The sequence below is a fragment of the Poeciliopsis prolifica genome, unplaced genomic scaffold (assembly GCF_027474105.1).
Source record: "Poeciliopsis prolifica strain line A6 unplaced genomic scaffold, Auburn_PproV2 SCAFFOLD003, whole genome shotgun sequence".
Classification (NCBI taxonomy): domain Eukaryota; kingdom Metazoa; phylum Chordata; class Actinopteri; order Cyprinodontiformes; family Poeciliidae; genus Poeciliopsis; species Poeciliopsis prolifica.
The window spans coordinates 8,601,501-8,607,500 of NW_026562378.1; the positions used below are offsets into that span (position 1 = coordinate 8,601,501).

Below are 6,000 nucleotides of genomic sequence, written 5' to 3' on the forward strand. Positions count from 1 at the left end.
ATAAGCCGTCAGCTTTTCTTTTTTTTTACTGCAAATGTAGAACGTTTGACTCTTCATGGTGCAGTTTGCCGAGTTCGTTCATGTCGGGCTTGACGGAAACCAGCCTGCAAACGTTCTGAAGCTGATGTCGCCTTGGGGAACAAGGCGACATCAGCATGAAAATCGTTTGGCCCGAGCGGATTTCAGCTGACGCTCAATTGCCACACGCCACTGATCACACATCAGTCACGACCAAAAAAAAAAAATGCAAACCATTCTCACCATGTCTCGAAAACAGAGTCGGAGCAGTTCATCATCCCACTGTGTGGAGCTCCCTCTTCATGAAGCAGGCTGACGTAGAGTCTCATTTGGTGCTGCTCATGTTTTCTCCCACCGTTTATTCAATGCACTATATTTCTATTAATGAATTATAAAGTGATTACTGCTTGAGCCTTAATTTGTGTGTTGGCAGCTTATTACTCGTGATAGTGTGGGGTACAGTGGAGGGTACAAAGACAACCCTTGTCAAGGCAACATGATTTAATGGTTAGTAACTTACACAACTAACACTTTGTGAAGAATGAAGGCAGCTGTGAACTCTTGAGGCATTTATTGAAGCACCCGTCACTTTTCGCTACTCTTAACAACCTTTCAATAATGATCTTTAATGTTTATAAAATAATATAATGAACTTTAATAAACTGCTTACAGCTTTAGACCTATTAGTTGCTCATAGACAGAGTCTTCTGTAAAGGCACCAATGAGGCTGACACTTCAAAATAGCTCTATCCTCAACAATTATTTTATTAATTAAGCTGGTAACACTTTATAAACGACTAAAAGGGAAGAGATGTATGATGTAAATAATAGTCTGTACCTCGCCATTGATGGATTCAAAGGTTTGCATCTTCATCCGTCGCTAGTTCACCAAATATTTATTGGTGGTTTATATTGGAAGAGTGAATAACACTATCCTTACAGCAGGCTAATAAGTAATAATTAATTAAGTGATTAATGCTGTATAAACCAGTGCTGAGTAATTTCCCAGGCAGGTAAGAGTCTTTTCACACGGTGTGAAAAAAACAATAAATTTCTCTCTTTTTTTAAATTTCTGTCTCACCTCCGATATTAATGGTGTCTAAATAGATGATTTATAAAAAAATAATTATTAGTTGCTTACAAGGGGAGGTGTATTGGAAAGTTATTGTTGTATCTAATAATAAAATTCACACACAGCAGCTGACTGGCTTGTTTAATGGTTAATGATGTCTCTCGAGGCTCCAGGATGGAGAGGAAGTAGTATTAATTACTGTCCGGATTTGCCTCACCGCCTTCCTGTCTGCTGGGTTCTATTTAGGAGCGTGCGTGGACTTGGACCGAGCCCTTTGAACTTTTATAGACTCAAGAAGAAGCGTTGCCCGCTGATGCAACCGTCGAGGTCACGCGCCAGGATTTGTTGGTTGCCCACAACAAACAAATCGGAGTAAAACCACAGCGTGGCTCGCCGGAGGCCAGCAGCAGCGGGCTCCTATGCTCCCCTATGAGAGAAACACCTTTTGGTTTGTGGAATAGAATGATGTCAGCGTCGGGGAGAAGTTGGGATCCAAAAGCACGAGATACAATTCGCTCTCGCAAATCAAATTTATGGCGTTCCATGTCAAAACAAGCACCTCACAGGGGGCTAAAATAAAGCCTGCGTTCTGACCACATCGAGAAAGAGTCAGAATCTCATCCAGTTCAGGACATGTAAGTTTAATGTGTTGTTAAAAGATGCCAAAGTATTGCATCAAGCGATTTACAGTTTGCTTCCTTCTTTTCCTCCCCACGTGTGGTTTCAAGTCTCTCAGCTGCCTGGATCACTTGCCAAATTATGAGCACATATTCCCTGCTGGATGGGTGGACGTGGAGGCAGTGGACAGAAACAAAGTGCTTCATATTGGCTCAGGAGGTCTGAGATGGTTTCGAAGTATTTGCTTCTCTCTGTTGCTCTCACGCACACACTCTCCATTCCTGCACCTATTTTCAGCTTCTTCTTTTTTTTCACGGCTGTTTGGAGGTGGCGGCCCCGACTCACCCAGGTTATAAATACCCACCCAGAACTGCAGCGTACCCCCAGCTTGCCACCTGCTCCTGTCTCTTCCTGAGTGGGTAGCCAGTGTATTATGTGTGTGTGTGTGGGTGTGTGTGTGCGTAGGGTTGTGACTCCTGGTCTCCAGCGTGTCGTCGCTTGTGAGGTGGCACTGAGAAAAGGCAATGCGACATTTAGTGGCGCGGAGGCATTGCAGTGCACGGCCCAGTCACAGAGAGCCAGGACAGATTTTAGTTTAACTGCAGCACAACAGGGTGACATGTTTCCACTTCATAACTTACACCATAGATGAATTACTGTAAAAGCAACTGTTGCTGTTTCCCTGAAATAAAAAAAGAAAAAAAAAAGAGAGACAGAGACCATGCAACTGTCATGGTCATAGAGAAGTCCATTATAGTGTTGATTGTTGACGACTCTCTGGATCTGCATGCTGGATGTGGAGGCGCTTCGGGCGATCGTTTCTGGTTAGAGATGGTTGGGGAATGACATAAAGTTTGGCTGCAAAAACACACATGGGGTGGGGTTCTCCTATACTGCAATGCAACACTGGAACTCTGCTGATGCTCGTGAGATCCTCCGGAGACTCGATGTCCACTCAGCCAGATATTCATTTTGTGCTGCTAGCAAAGAGGAGAGCAGACAGGAGCTCACAAACATTTCTCCTCTGTTTTAGAACAACTTCAGACGGAGACACGCATCACGGCTTTGGTCTGGTAGCGTCATTAGTCTGCAGCTTTTCAACTGCCTCATCGTCCGTCACCAGTTTCAGTGCGGCGTGAGTGCAAAGAAGATGGCGTTTGATTGATTTACAGTTTGCTAAAGTATTCCTACCACTTCCCTTCTCTTTCCCTGCTCAAGAAAAGCCTCCACAAAGCATGATGCTGCCACTAGCATGTGTCAATATGAGATGGAGTAGAGTGGTTAGGATGATGTGCAGCCAGTTTGTCAGCTGGCTTGTGGTAAACAGCATACAGGACTTCTCGTGGCTTTCTTTCAATAAGAGCCTTATGAAGGTGCCTTTTCCATAAAGTTCAGATTTGTAATGTAAATACAATAAGTTGTTCTTTGATCAGTACTCTCCCTGGCTGAAGGTGGACTTAGATGACTATTTATGTAACTTTTCAAGGCAACTGGCTCATCCAGATGTTATTTTCGTAGGATTTGATTAGAAGAGTCACTGAAGTTTCTGATTGCAATATGACAGAATCGGAGGTTGTTTTATTGGAGGGCAATCCTTTGTTAGGATTTAGTTGTGTCTTAAAATGTGACCTAATTTACCAACCGTTGATTTTTATTACCAGGTTTTTTTTAATTTTTTTATTTTTATTGTTGACCAGAAAAATACTTCACTCAAAGCCCCCTTAAGCCTATCTTTTCAAAATAAACTGGATTGATCTGGTCTGACAAATAAATCTCCACCATGTCAGAAACAAAATGCCATTAATGGGTATCGGGTGCACTGAGGCGGGGAAATGTATTAAACATGCAGGACAGCATGCCTTTAGGACCAGGGTTGAAGAACAATGAATTATAGAGTGAGGATGCAATCATAATTTTCTTCCTCAAAAGTCAGCTGCACTGCAACAATTTGTCCACCAGGAGTCGCTCTTAGCCCATCTTCAGCTGTGACTGGTGAATCCTCTATTTAGGCCACAGCCGTCGAGTTAGAAAATTGCAAAGGAAAGGACCTCTCCAAAATAAAAATAAGTGAAGACATTTTTAATTGAAATGTTTTATTTCAAGGAATAATTTGCATCCAATCAAAGTTTGTTGCCTCCAACAATATGCCGTACATTATTGCTCAGACGTAAGGCTCCTTTGACCTTTTTTTTGTGCTGATTTTGTTCTTGTTAAACTGAACTACAATCTTTAGCTAAATAATCAGAAAAAGAAAATAATACATATATGAAAAATACATGTTTGTCGCCTGGTTGAAAGTTATATTCACTGTTGAAAAAGACTTTTTCTTTGTCTAATTAAATCTGATTACATTTTTCCTGTTTAGGTCAGTCGGGGTTGCCAAAAGATTATTTTAATATATGAAAAGCCAGAATTAGAAATAGATATTTTATACACTTTTGCAGCAGTCCTCCTGCACAGGAGAACACACAGAACATGATAATGTCACCCTCACACTTTACAGTGAGGTTGGGGTTTTAACGAATCATAGATTGCCCCTTTTTCACCCTCAATGTCACAACGGAAAAACGCTCTTTTCATTTCATTTAATCACAAGACGTGTCTCCAAAGCTCTTTTTCAGTGTCTTATTTGTTTATTTTGTTTCTAAGTTTTTTTTTATAGGGACATAGACACAAGCTGAGCGAAATATTAGGGACGACACTGAAATTAAATCTTTCACAGCGCCTGTTGCGGCCTCTAGTGGAGCTTAAGAGTTACCGCAGTTTAGCCTGTTCTGTACAGAGTTTGAGACACCAAAACCAAAAGTCAGTGTTCTTGGCAACTTTTTATTTTAGCAGTTAAAGAAAGCAACTTCTTACTATTAAATATTGACAGTAAATCAATTAAGAACTGAGGTAGGTTGTACACATCTAATCATGCTCAATCGATAGGTTTGTTAGACGAGTAAAGAAGTAATTTTACACACTTCTTTGCTGTAGTACAGTGTTTGCTGCTCTGAACCTCTCCCGCTCTGCCGCACATGCCACGATTTAGCATGGCACAACCCCACCGTCCTCCAGATTTTCCCTGGCCCCTCCTCTGTTCCTGGAAAATTGTAAAGGTTTAATGTGCCTCTCCCATGCTGACAAATGGCTTCACTCTGGCGGTTCAGAAGACAACCTTATATAAACACCCTCCCACTTCTCTTCACCAGGAAAGGTGGTTATTTGAAGGAAAAAAAAAAAAAAGGCTGAGGATTATGACAATAACTTTCCAGTTCATATTATGTGTGGATTGATTTATTTTTACTTTTTTTTGCCGTTGTTATAATTTGTATTTTAAGCTTAGATGAAGCATAATACCACTCATTTATTTTGACAAAATGTTTCAGACAGTAATATTACAGAACGCTGAGTGTTTATGTCTGAATGTTGGATGCTGCCAATCAACCCAGAGTTTGGTGTGCAATATGGCTACATGGCTATGGTGATATGTACGTAGTAAGAGTTGATGGTATTAACTCTTTATTAGCATTTCTGTTGGTTTGTGTCTACTTTAGTCACTGGCCTTAATAATACTGTAGAATGTCAGCACATTCCTTTTGGGTTTGTTTATGTAAGACATGGAGAATGTTGTCCTCCAATCAAGCAGTAGAAAATCCCACTGTCTTCTTGCAACTACGTGGATCTTGACATGAGTGTGACGCCATTCACAGCTCCTAGCTTTGGCTTCCTAGACAGAGACGTCTCTGCTCACTGGAATGCATCATCATCTTCCACAGCTCAAGTGTCAGAATTCATTTTTTAAGGTCAGATCTTGCCATAAGTCATATGAGATCTAAAACTAATATATTAGCCAACTTGGGAAACGATGAATATACCATCGGCAATTTGAAACATGGTGGTGGTAGCATCATGCTGTGGGAATGTCGTCCTTTAGCAGAGACAGGAAAGTTCATCAGGAATACTTTTGTAAGTTACTGTATATAAAACTGTATTCCAGAAATAGTTGAGTCTGCCTCTGTCATTTTTATGTTTTCCTTTGCCAACAAAAACTTCAAGTCTATATTTACACAGCTGCCAACACTGTCCAGGTTGCTCCCACCTTGTAATGTTGAACAAAGATCTTTGCTCAATATTACGTCAGAGAAAACGTCACGCAACACGACCTGAAGGTAGATCCGGAAAAGGACAAGATAAGAAGAAGCATAACTTATACAATAAATGTGCTCAACAGTATGTTCGGTCATATTCAGCTTGCCTGTACAAATTGCAAGCAGGGACTTGGAAATGAGCAGCTGAACCTCCAGTGT

The 6,000-nt window shown here is 41.0% G+C and overlaps 1 protein-coding gene across 4 annotated transcripts in view; it reads left to right on the forward strand.

Moving 5' to 3' along the window:
- The window catches only part of LOC129352611 (tensin-2-like), a 28,621-nt gene that overhangs the window by 435 nt on the left and 22,186 nt on the right, over positions 1-6,000 (forward strand). The window lies entirely within an intron of this gene.